The sequence below is a fragment of the Macaca fascicularis genome, chromosome 15 (assembly GCF_037993035.2).
Source record: "Macaca fascicularis isolate 582-1 chromosome 15, T2T-MFA8v1.1".
NCBI lineage: Eukaryota > Metazoa > Chordata > Mammalia > Primates > Cercopithecidae > Macaca > Macaca fascicularis.
The window spans coordinates 110,174,736-110,188,268 of NC_088389.1; the positions used below are offsets into that span (position 1 = coordinate 110,174,736).

A 13,533-nucleotide genomic window follows, 5' to 3' on the forward strand; every position below is an offset into this window, starting at 1 on the left:
AATTCCGAAGTAAAAGCATTCGTTAAAATTTTTTCAAACATAAGTGGAGGCCACTAAAGACACCCACTCTACGAAATTGACACTTACAGAACTGACAAATTGCATAAAGGGCCTTTGTGGATATTGATACTAGCTATTCAGACAGAGGAGGCTGTCCACCAAGAATTTATCAAGGGGATCTACAGAAAAACTAAATGCCCAAATCTCAGAATGTTCCTAGCCAGTGTTGTTAGGGAATAAATAATAACAAATAATTAAGACACCAAGTATAAGGAAACAAATATCTTAAGGTTAAGAAAGTAACTCATCTAAATTGAGGACCTCCATGAAGAGGGTTTGAGTCAGATCTAGAGCCATAGTCCAAATTTGAAGTTAATTGCTACTTTTATAGGGCCAGGGAAAGCCCTGGCTTCAGAACAGTGTCGTGATTGGGAGCACAGTGATGGCTGAGGATAGGATGCTGTGGATCCTATCCTCAGCATCTTATAATGGAAATATCCCATGAGTCAATGATTTACCTTCTGAGTCTCAGTTTCTTCAGCTATTTGACAAAGATAATATGCCTACTTTTATTCAAGACCTGAACAAAAAGAATCTAATGTAACCACTAGACAATCTGCAATGTGTTGAAACTTGCATATGAGTATGCTGTTTGGTTTTTGCTGGGCACCTTGGTTAGCATATCACTAAAGACTTTCCCAGGCCTGACCTGAGCTTTCTTTTCCAGCACCACCTGTCTTTACACCTTACCTCATAAATTTCACTTTCAGAAAAACAAACAAACAAAAACAAACAAACAAAAAGCTCCTCATAATGCCACATTGTAGTTCCCCATGCTGTTTCACATCTTGTTCCTCTTGCCTGGAATACTTTCTCTATTCTCCTCATGACCAGCTCAAGGGTAATATCCACCAGTGGTGTTTTGCTCACCACTTGCTTTCCCACAGGGACAAGTCATGCATGTGCATGTGTACCCATGTGTGTTGGAAATGGGAAGAAGAAAGGCGGCAGGAAATGGGCAATGAGGCTTGTTGTGGTTTGAGTTTGTTCCCCTCAAAGTTCATGTGTTAGAGACTTAGTTGCCATTATAACACTATTAAGAGGTGGAGTCTTTAAGAGGTGATTAGGCCAAGAGGGCTACATCCTCATGAATGGAGTAATGCTGTTATCTTAGGAGTTGGTTAGTTATTGAGGGAGTGGGTTCTTGATAAAAGGGTAAGTTTGGCCCCACTTCCTTCTGTCTCACATGCTTGCTTGCTCTCTGCCATGGGATAATGCAGCAAGAAGGCCCTCACCAGATGTCAGCGCCATGCTTTTGGACTTCCCAGCCTCCAGTACCATGAGCCAAATAAACTTTCATTTGTATAAATTACCTAATCTCTATTCTGTAATAGCAACAGTAAACAGAGACAAGTAAAACAAGGCTGAAGAGGTCTTTCAAGACCAGACTGAGAAGGGCTTTACATGCTATGATAAGGAGTTTTACCTAATATTATGGGCAAAATCTTAGGGAGGTTACAGAGTATTTTAGTAATGAGAGAATCAGATACTTTTTATTCAGAAACATGATCTGACTGCAGTGAGGAGGATAGACTGGAAAGAAAGAAAATGTCACAAATCCAAATGGGGCCTGCCAGACAAAGAAAAATTTCACTGTACATTGTCTTCTCCTCTCCTTTGGAGTTTCCAGAAGTTAGTGGGTTCATGCATGGGTCCAGTGAGGGTGGTATTTCACAGGACTCCTGGAGACCTATAAAGCATCATGAAGTGAGTGTCTGGGTCCCTGAGGCATGGGTCTAACTGTGGCAGCCCAGCCTCTCCCCAAGGTCTGCTCTCAGCTCCTCTCTCTTTATAACAGAAGACAGAGGGCAACACTAATATATTCCAATAATAAAAAATAGAGGGAAAGTCATATAAATAGGGGAAGACAGGAAATGAAGAAGGAGCATGCTTAGAAGGGCAGTTACTGGCTGGGCACCGTGGCTCACACCTGCAATCCCATCACTTTGGGAGCACAAGGAGGGTGGATCATGAGGTCAAGCGATCAAGACCATCCTGGCCTGGCCAGCATGGTGAAACCCTGTCTCTACTAAAAATACAAAAAGTAGCTGGGTGTGGTGGCACGTGGCTGTAGTCCCAGGTACTCAGGAGTCTGAGGCAGGAGAATCACTTGAACCCAGGAGGCAGAGGTTGCAGTGAGCCAAGATCGTGTCACTGCACTCCAGCCTGGCAACAGAGTGAGACTCTGTCAAAAAAAAAAAAAAAAAAAAAAAGGCAGTTACCATTTTTTGTTCATCAGCTCTATGCCAGTGGCTTTTCCTTTTACAGTGGTCCTCAAATTTTAGAATGCACTAGAATCGTCTGGAGGGCTCATTAAACCATAGATTCAGTGATTCTGATTCTACAGGTTTAAAGTGGGGTGAATAATTTGCATTTCTAACAAGATCCCTTGATAGGCTGACGCTGCAGGCCCAGGAACCACATTTCAGAAACACTGTCCTATTTTATCACTTAGCATAGCATAGCAGGGTGGTATTAACAGAAGAAGAAACACTTATTGAAGAATTAAGTGGCCGGGTGCGGCGGCTCACGCCTGTAATCCCAGCACTTTGGGAGCCCAAGGTGGGCGGATCACGAGGTCAGGAGATCGAGACCATCCTGGCTAACACGGTGAAACCCTGTCTCTACTAAAAATACAAAAAATCAGCTGGGTGTGGCGGCGGGCGCCTGTAATCCCAGCTACTCGGGAGGCTGAGGCAGAAGAATGCCGTGAACCCGGGAGGCGGAGCTTGCAGTGAGCCGAGATCACTGCACTCCAGCCTCGGGGACAGAGTGAGATTCCATCTCAAAAAAAAAAAAAGGATTAAGTAACCTGCCCTCTGCCCTAGGTCAACTACTATGTAGGAAACAAAACTTGGAAGTCAGATTCTGTTGGGCTTGAAAGTCCACATTTTTTATCTCACACTCCTCTTTCTTCTACAGATGTCTTGAGACAGAGGACAGGGCAGAGGAAGCTCCCGGCTATTTCCTTTCCACCAGGGTCCAAAGTACTCACAGCACAGAAATATGAGGGTTGAGTTTAAAGGAAAATCTTGTATCTCTGAGCTTTTTTTTTTTTCTCCAGAAACCATTTCAACTCCTTGAGTTCCTCACTGTGGCCCAAAAGGTGATATTCAGATATTTGCCTGTGCTCAGATAGTATCTCCTCTGAGGGAGGCTCTAAAGGAACATCCCACTTTTCTGCATGCAACAGAATGCCTGGAAGCATGTGATCTGCCCACATGCATCTTGCCTTGGATGCCTTTTCAAGTGAGTTCCAGCCTCCCTGATGTTTACATCACTTACCCCCAGCACTTCAGGTGATTTTATAAGGAATCGCCCCACTGTGCTCCCTGCAGACCTCTCCTCATATTTTTCATAAATATTTCTACATGCTATAGATGACCCATCAAACCCTGTTTCCAACTTCGAATGATTTGTTTGAATGCTTTCACTTGCTTTTGTCTACTTTGGGCTAGAACAAAGAGAAAACAAAACCAAAAAATTAAAAAACAAAACCACCACCACCCTGGAAAAGCACTTACTTTGAATGTACCTGTGCTTTGCAATTTATTGTTTTATCTATAGATAATAAGTATGTAAAAAGCCAAGATGCTGCTTTTGACCAAAGGAATCATTTAAACCCAATGTTTCATCTTTGCTCCCTTCTGAAAGGTAATACTCAACTTACAAAGTGGACAAGGTTTGCATGAGGAGTCTTTAAAGTGTTTCTGTGTTATTTATACTGCATATGTTCCCACATTACAATCATCAAAAGAAGGCTAGTTCCCCCAAGATTTTTTTTTGCTACATAAGAGATTGTTGTTTTGGGGGTTTTTGTTGTTGTTGCTGTTTGTTTTTCTGAATAAGGAGGTAGTAAACATCAAGAAAAGATTTTGCCCAAAGCAGAACTTCATAACCCTCCCAAATTTTCAAACTTACCTCACCAGTATAGTTTCTATTGACTTAGTTAACTTAGTATCAGCTGACCTAGGCTTGTTGTAATTTCACATTCCTTGACTTTAGGTGGCATTTTTGTCCATGTGGGGTTTAATTTATTATTATTATTATTATTTATTTTTAGACAGGGTCTCACTTGGTCACCCAGGCTGAAGTACAGTGGTGAGATCATTATTCACTGCGGCCTCCACCTCCCAGACCCATGCAATCCTCCTGCCTCAGTCCCCCAAGTAGCCGGGACTACAGGCATGAGCCACCACACATGGTGATTTTTTGTGTTTTTTGTAGAGATGAGGTTTCATCATCTTGCCCCAGCTGGTCTCAAACTCCTGATCTCAAGAGATCTGCCTGGCTCTGTGGGGTTTTTAAAATCATTACACTGTATGTAGTTTAGGTAAGTAAAAAACTGCATTTTCATAAATCTAGATTTTAAAAATGTAATGCATTCTTCCTCTTCCTCTCACTTTTCTTCTTGTCTCCTTCCCTCTTTCCTTCTTACCCTTCCCACATTCTCCTTCTCCCTTTCCCTGTCCTTTCAATCCCTTCCCTAACACTTCAGCCCAAAAGCTATTAGGCAGGGCCGAGCAAGACACAGTGGGAAGGAGGACTACTCAGTTTCACATGTTAAACCTCCAGTGAGATGAAGAGGGTTCTGCACTAAGGTATGGTGGTGATGGGTGGCCCAGCATGTAAGGTTGCCAGATTTAGCAAATAAAAATACAGGAAGCCCTGTTAAAATTTGAATTTCAAATAAACAGTGAATAATTTTTAGTACAAGTATATCCCATGCATTATTTGAGACATCCTTATTTGAAATTCAAATTTAATTGGACGTCTATCTTTTATCTGCCAACTATTTGTCTGAGCCCGGTGTGGATGGGAAGGGCGTTCACATGGAAAGGGGCAGAGGGGGCAGCAGGTTAGCGTGGGGTGCCAGAGCCAAGCAAGATGCCAGGAACATCCCAAAAAGAGAGGGACAATGACCCAAGAGATTGTTTATGCACATGGGAATTGATCAAATAAGAAAATACATTGAGGAAAATTTTGAAGATGGGAGTCACAAATTTGGAGTGGGAGAAAACTAGAATGAGACCTGTTACGGGACTGATTGGGCTTAGAGATACTGGTGTGAACGTACGGTTGATAACTTTAAAATGCCATATGTACATATTTGCTTTATATGCATAGAATGCCTCTAGAATGTGCACAAGAAGAGTTGTAGCAGTGTTTACCTCTAGGGAGTAGGAGTGAGTGGCTGGGGCACGAGTTGGAAAAATTACTTTTCCTTATTTTCCTTTGCTACTTTTAAAATTTTTTATTTACATTTAATTTATTTTTTAAGTTTAAATTTTTAATTTAAATTGTGCCGTGTATATTTTCTGCACTAGAAAATGTATTTTTAAAAATTGATGAATTTAAAAAATAAAACTGGCTTTATTTCAAATTAGAAACCTTAGAGATTTTCTAGACCAAATTCCTGTATCCTTGAGGTCACAGAAACAAATATAGTAGTGAGAAAGGGCTCTGGATTCAAATTCTGATGCTATCACACGGCAGCAAAGTGCCCTTGCCTCTCCGAACGTTGCTTCCCCCACTATAGTGCAGAGCACAAAGCAAGGGCTCTGAAGTCAGCCTGCTTGAGGATGCGTCCTGTTCAGCTTTACCTTGTCCCAGTGCATGATCTTGGGCAAGTCAACTGGCGTCTCTAAACTGCAGACCTTATGATTGCATTAGCTTTATTCCATCAAATCTAAGAAGCCCTGGGCTGCTTGAAATGCACAATTATTTTATGTTCTACTAACAACTTTTTTAAGTGCTAGAATTTATTGTAAGATGTCAACCACTGTGAAATGCAGGCTGATTTCAGAGACATTAAAATGTGAAAAACATGCATCTTAGAATCAATGTAGTATGATCGCACTTACTAAAGGGGAAAACATGACAGAAAGAGAGGTTCAACGGCAATTGAGAAGTAAGTTGACAGAAGTGAAGGTTATCAGGCTAGCATCCAGTAAACATTATAGATGGGAGAAAAAAGGAAAGTGAAGATATAATGGGAGGTAAATACTTCAATCTTTGCACAATTTAGACCAAGAAAATAAAAACAGTTTGCACGTACTTGTGAGCAAACAAAATAAAATTGGGGTTACCTCCCAGGAAAGGTTGTACTGCTGTCAATAATGTGACCAAGGTGGTGGCTCAAATCCCAGCACTTTGGGAGGCTGAGGCAGGCAGATCACTTGAGCCCAGGAGTTCAAGAGTTCAAGACCAGCCTGGGAAAGAGGGTGAAACCTCATCTCTAAAAAAAAAAATTATCCAGGCATGGTGGCGCACCTGTAGTCCCACCTACTTGGAGGGCTGAGGCAGGAGGAACACCTGGGCCAGGAGGTTGAGGCTACAGTGAGCTGTGATCTTGCCAAAGCACTCCAGCACTGGCAACAGAGTGAGATTCTCTGTCTCTATTAATAATAATACTAATGTGACCAAGAACTGAAACCCACTCCCTACCTTATAATGACATGTTACCAGGAGGCAGCAGATGTGTAGTTCTAAGTTGGGCACGGAAGCAGGCAGCACTGAGGACCAGCCAGTTCAGTTGGGGTATAGACTGCCTCTGGGCTTGCACCTGGGTGAAGTCAAAAGAGATAATAAAAAGGGGATTTGGGGAGGTTTGTAAAATATGTAACCTAAGCATGAATGCCTGAGAACTTTGGGGGAACTCTGGGCCTGTTTAATTCTCCTGTTGACCCTGACGAGACACTGAAATTTTTAAAAAGAGCAAGACATGATGGTGTGTCTGTGTAGTCCCAGCCACTGGGGAGGCTGAGGTGGGAGGATTGCTTGAGCCCAGGAGTTCCACATCAGACTGGGCAACATAGCAAGACTCCTTCATTTAAAAAAATGTTTTAGGCTGGGTGTGGTGGCTCACACTTGTAATCCCAGCACTTTGGGAGGCCGAGGCAGGCAGATCACAAGGTCAGGAGATTGGGACCATCCTGGCTAATGTGGTGAAACCCTGTCTCTACTAAAAACACAAAAAATTAGCCAGGCTTGGTGGCACGTGCCTGTAATCATAGCTACTCAGGAGGCTGAGGCAGGAGAATTGCTTGAACCTGGGAGGCGGAGGTTGCGGTGAGCCGAGCTTGCACCACTGTACTCCAGCCTGGGTGACAGAGTGAGACTCCATCTCAAAAAAAAAAAAAAAAAGTGTTAATGTAAATAATAATAATAATTAATAATATGGCTGTGTACCTAGGTGGCCTTCACTATCCACCAACTAGTCAGCACTGTATACCAGAACTGAGTCCTGGAAGGAGGGAACAATGTACAGGTGGCAGACAGTGGCACTGTTCAGTATCCCTGTTTGGGATGAGGGGGCGTCCTGATTTCCTCGGGGGGGCGGTCAGGGAGGGTGGGGTTGGGGAGTGGAGTGTTGAAGAGGGAGTAGACACTTACCTCATAGAGGCGCTGTAGGAATTAATAACATCACCATGTCTGGTACATGGTAAGTGCTCAGTAAATGCTAGCTATTGTTAAATGAAAAAAAAAAAAAAAAAAAAAAAAAAGCTTTTTATGCCATAAAATGCTATGTAAATATTTATATTGTGTAATTTTTTAAGCACCATCAAGATTAGATCCTAATTCTTGGGACTTGCGATTCAGACCACTTTGCAACATGCCACACTATGCTTATTTCATGCACTATTACTTTAAATTGAAATCTTTTTCAATAAACTGCATTATATATACTTCTTCATAAACAATATTTTTGTGCATGGGTGCTGTGTATCTTTCAGATATTTCCATAATATATACACACAACGTAACACAGAAACACAGATTTTTCTTTCAAAGAGCAAAGCTTCAGCAGTTTCTCTTGAATTTTATTCTGTCATTTGACTACATTATATTTCTGATGTTCAATTTGTACTGAGTACATTACGGGCTTCTCTAGGGAACAGAAAGAATTTTTTTAAGTACACATAAAATGCTTTGATAAATCAAAACATGTGAATGAGATTTCTGTTAAAAATTTTCCAATCTGTTTTGAGACTTGAAATAAAGCTGTCTAAATAATAAAACCCGTTAACCTAAAGTCAACAACAAAATAATAATAATAACTCATTTGTTATAGAAGTAATGCATAGGACTTATTTTGAAAGGTTAGTTATATTAAACACAAAGAGAATCTTGCTATGAACTAACAGTAAAGAAACTTAAGAGCTGTTAAGGTCTATGCTATCTGACTTAAGCTGACAATAAGTATAAGTTTTTGGAATCCATGTGTAACTATTTATATCATAAACTAGCCATTATGTCTCTCATGTTGGAAAGTCAATCACATTCTAAATATTCTGGAATCTCACCTCAGTGCTAGCTCCATAAGAACAGGGACCTTTGCCTTGCCCATCCCCAGCTGTATTTCCCGCAACTAGAATAATGTCTGCCATAGTAGGGTTCAACAAATCCTAAATGAACAAACAATATACATAGATTTTCGAAGATTTAAGAAATCTCAACAATCAAAATTTCAAATATAGGCCGAGAGCAGTGGCTTACACTTGTAATCTCAGCACTGTGGGAAGCCCTGGTGCATGGATCACTTGAGCCCAGGAGTTTGAGACTACCTGGGCAACATGGTGAAACCCTGTCCCTAAAAAAAAAAAAAAAAAAAAAATTAGCCGGGTATGGTGGTACACGCCTGTAGTCCCAGCTACTTGGGGGGCTGAGGCAAGAGAATTGCTTGAGCCCGGGAGGTCAAGACTGCAGTGAACCATGTTTGTGCCACTGCACTCCAGCCTAGGTGACAAAATTAGACCCTATTTTGAAAAAAAAAAAAAAAAAAATCCAAAAATAAAAAACAGGTAGTTCGGGAATGATAATTTAAAATACAAAATGGTCCTGTGACCTTGCAAGTTTGATCTAGGTCAAAATGTAGTGGAACAGAGATCTGAAAATCTCAACTCATCTGACTAACCATCTGTGTTTAGTAAGCTATGAAGCTATGCCATTTAACTTCTTTGAGTTTCAGTTTCTTCTTCCCCTCTAAAATGACTGGAGGTGTAAGGAGGGAAAGATGGCTAGAACTAATGATTCTAAGGGCCCTTCTAGTCCCCAAATTCTGTGACACTGTGAGATATAAAGCCCCACTCCAAGGCATTTATATGTATGTTTACACTTTTTCACCTGAGATGAAAACAGAGAAACTAATAGCTAAGTCACCAAAATTGGCAATGTTGTAGAGACTGTAGAGTGGCCTTCAAAACCTGTTCTCCCCTTCCTCCTGTGCACAGAGCTAAGCTACATTTCCCCTTCTCCTGTGCAATGAGATGTGGCCATGTGGCCATGTTCTAGGCAATAGAGTGTTAGCAAGTGGGATGCGCCACTTCCAAACCTGGCTCATGAACCCTCACATGTATGCACTGCCAAACTCTTGCCCTTCCAGTTGTCAGGAATGATGAACTCCACTCCTACCTCAACAAATATAGCCAGAGTGACTTTAGAAGCCATGTGTTGAACATGGTAGACTCACTATCAGTCTGAATTACTGAATAACTTCATGCAGCAGAACACCTACTCCCTTTCTCACCCCTAGAAAATTTGGGATACAATTCTCCATGGGTCTCTCAGGTTTTTTGTTTTGTTGTTGTTATTGCTGTTTTTTTTTTTTTTTTTTTTTTTTTTTGCACACCTTATGAGTAAAAGTGCTCAATCCCTGCAATTCTTGAATCAAGGCTATTTAAAAAGAAAGCATTGAATCCCTTTGTTCTGGGCTGTCTTTTCAAGAAAGTTTGTATAGTGAACAACCTTGAAAGATAGATAGGGTCTCCCTTGGAAGCAAAGGACAGATTTGTTTACTGTACCATATAATAAAGATAGTATCTCTCTATAGGGCAAAAGGCAGCTATGCTTGCAGCTCATTTAAAAGTTGTGGGTTCTCTAAGCTCCAGGATCCTTAGCTTTGGCATAATCTCTCTCCATGAGCAACACTCACCAGGGACAATCCATATTGCTCCTGTGGGACTTGAGAGATGTGGGGTAACTGATATAAACATGAAGCTTATGTTGCTTTCTATGGCATGAGTAATAAAGTCATTTGTCTCTGACCCAAGAATTTCATGTCTTCTGCCAACTTCCATGAAACTATTATGGGCTAATTTGTAGTAGGCTTGCAAGTAGGATAAGATCCCAGACATTCACAGTACATGACACCCACTTACTTTCTCACCCTAGAAAACCCCTGGACTCATATGAACAACACATTACAGTTTGGGTCTATTTTTATAACCAGTACCGCAGCAGTCACATTCCTATTAAAAATCAACAAGAAGTTAGAGTAGATTACCTTATATTTGTCAAATAATAAGATGAAATTTAAAAATATGAGTCTATTAAGTGAGATATTCATATTAACTGAATATTTTTCAAAATGTATCAAAGGGTACTGCTGTGGTTTAAATGTGTGTGTGCCTTCAAAACTCATACATTGAAACTTAATCTCCAGGGCAATAGTATTAAAAGGTGAGGAATTTAGAAGGTAATTAAGTCACAAGGGTTACACTCTCATGAATGAAATTAGTGCCCTTATAGAAGAGCTTAAGGGATCTGGTTTGATCCTTTTTGCCCTTTTGTCCTTCCATCCTTCTGCCATGTGAGGACACAGCAACAAGTTGCCTCTTGGAAGCAGAGGTCCCTCGCAAGACACCAAATCTGCTGGTGTCTTGTTCTTGGACTTTCCAACCTCCAGAACTATGAGAAATAAATTTCTATGACTTATAAGTGACCCAGTCTAAGGTGTTGTGTTGTAGCAGCCCAAACAGACTAAGATAGGTACACTAGTCTTGTAAAATATCTGGTGAAAATAATGTCCTATGTTCACATGTTTTGCAATACATTCACTGTTTTATATCTCATCCCCCTTCCCTGGAGAGTCACAATGCACATCAGCTTATTAAAGATTCTGAGAAACCAGTAATAAGAAAACTATTTGCATTATTTAACCAGTAGCATTTCCTGCACTTTTTCAGTATAACCCCTACTGACATTCTATGCAATGATTGTCCATGGAATACACAGGGGGAAATGCAGGGTTAGATCATTTCTAACATCCCTTTATGTATCTATGATCCAAATGTCTGAAAATAAGTAGGAAACACATTTATTAGACAAATATGGGTACACTCAGTGCTTCTTAAATTTTAATATGCAAACAGATCACCTGGGAATCTAGTTAAAATGCATATTTTGATTTAGAAATCTGTGTAGGGCCTGATATTCTGCATTTCTGTAGAGTTCTCAGATGATGTCAATGCTGCTGGTCTACAGACCATTCCTTGAGTAGCAATACTCTAGACAATATAGGATCTAAAAAATAATAGTCACATTTGTGATTATTGGTTTAAGACATGTAGCAAACTAATAGATAAGAATATGTTATTACAAGTAAGTTTGGTTTTGCTTTATTTTTTTAGAAATGGGGTCTCTATTGCTGAGGCTGGAGTGCAGTGGAACAATCATAACTCACTTCAGGCTTCAACTCTTGGGCTCAAACAATCTTCTCACCTCAGCCTCCCAAGTAACTGAAACTATAGGCACACATCACCATTCCTGGCTAATATCTTAAATTGTTTGTAGAGATGTAGAGATGTAGACTACCCAAGCTTGTCTTGAACTCCTGAGCACAAGTGATCCTCCCACCTCAGCTTTCCAAAGTGCTGAGTTTACAAGTATGAGCTACCACATCCAGCCACAAGTAAGTTTTAATTATATATTTAAAGAAATGTGGTCCCAATTTATTGCTTCATTTTAGACAACTTGGGGGTGATTTCAGAATTTCTCAGAAATTCAGAATATGTTTACTTAGTAGAAAATTTGTTTATTCCTGATAAATTCAGGAATATGTTTACTTAGTAGAAAAATGTATGAGAATCAGTTTGGGATTCTGCATCGTTGTGAAGCCTCTTCCCAACTTAGAAATTTGCACAGAGACAGGGTCTTCCACAAAGACACAAATAGCTTGTGAGTCAACCCAGCAGAGGGAATTAACCTGGCCATGTTTTTACCTATGTGCTTGATACGGTTTGGCTGTGTCCCCACCCAAATCTCATCTTGAATTGTAGCTCCCATAATCCCCACGTGTCATAGGAAGGACCCAGTGGGAAGTAATTGAATCATGGGGGTGGGTTTTTCCCCCCTGCTGCTCTCATGATAGCCAATAAATCTCACAAGATCTGATGGTTTTATAAAGGGCAGTTCCCCTGTACACACTCTCTTGCCTGCTGCCATGTAAGACATGTCTTCTGCTCTTTTGCCTCACATGATTGTGAGGCCTCCCCAGCCATGTGAAACTGTGAGTCCATTACACCTCTTTTTCTTTATAAATCACCCAGGCTCAAGTATGTCTTTATTAGCAGCGTGAAAACAGACTAATATAGTGCTCCATACTAAAAATTACTAAAACTTATTCTCGCCAAAAAATGCATTTTTTCTTTTGTTTTCTCTCAGTTCACAGTTGAACTTTTTTGGCCTATGTTTCAGAAATCGTTTTCCCCACTTTACACTTATAATTCTGTAGTAGAATTGTTTCAACAAAATCTAAAGGCACGTGAGATCAGGTAGAAAGGTTATAAGGAAATCCACTTCCGGGAGCATAAAAACATGATATCAACGAAGTTACTTCCAACAGTAGTAAAGAGAGAGAAAGTTTGGCATGCACTAATTAAACAGTATGATATGTGTGAATTTGTTTCCAATTATGAGATCTGAATCCAATAATGAATTCTTTGACCCTGTTTCCAAAGAAACATATTTGGCTCTATATAAAATTTCATAACAATCCCTAAATAAAAATAATGTACAACCTTCATGATACATGAGAAGAAAAATGTCAACGGTACACTGTATGCACTCAATGGAATAATAAAAAACATTAAATAAAAAATAAAAAAATGTATCTTTCCTATAAGTATACAACAACAACAAAAAAATAAATAAAAGAAGTTTAGTGTGTGGGGTCATAAAAGCATGAGTAAATTTCACTTTCACATAGATTTATGTTAATACTGCATTTCTGCTATTGGTGCATGTTATTTAAAATAAGTAGAAAAACAGTTACTCATTATGGCAGTAGGACTTAGAAAAATACCTTTTTTGTTTCGTTGGTGTTTTTTAATGTGTTGGAGTGGAAGAAATGTTTATCTATCAGAATTTTCTGTCAATTTTCTGTCTGTAGTGTACAAGACTAAGCTATATGTAGAGAATACATAAGAAACCCAGCAGAAAACACCACACCCAAAGTAAACTGCTGAGGGGAGTTTAATAGACTCTTTACAAATGTGTGGGCAAGGATTTAGGGAAATCAGCAAGGAATTGGGCAATTCCGGGAATGGGGGCGGTGCAGGGCTCACAAACAGGGAGTTATTGTCACTCTTGGGATCAAAGGGAAAAGGATGGAGCAGTCAATGGAAGCTGGGTTGCATTCCTTAATGGAAAGGCTACCTTAGGGAGGGAAGCAACTAACGGACAGCATGCCGA

The 13,533-nt window shown here is 40.2% G+C and overlaps 2 long non-coding RNA genes across 5 annotated transcripts in view; one reads left to right on the forward strand and one right to left on the reverse strand.

Annotated features, from left to right (window-relative positions):
• The window catches only part of LOC107127681 (uncharacterized), a 63,504-nt gene that overhangs the window by 33,017 nt on the left and 16,954 nt on the right, over positions 1-13,533 (forward strand). The window lies entirely within an intron of this gene.
• The window catches only part of LOC123569097 (uncharacterized), a 44,736-nt gene that overhangs the window by 7,800 nt on the left and 23,403 nt on the right, over positions 1-13,533 (reverse strand). For 2 of the 4 annotated variants that reach the window (XR_010581747.1, XR_010581746.1), the window contains exons 2-3: positions 6,508-6,625; positions 3,346-3,514 (exon numbers count right to left, since the gene is read on the reverse strand). This is a non-coding gene — a long non-coding RNA (uncharacterized lncRNA). The remainder of the gene's footprint in view (positions 1-3,345; positions 3,515-6,507; positions 6,626-13,533) is intronic. The other 2 variants (XR_012423981.1, XR_012423980.1) reach the window with 1 other exon arrangement.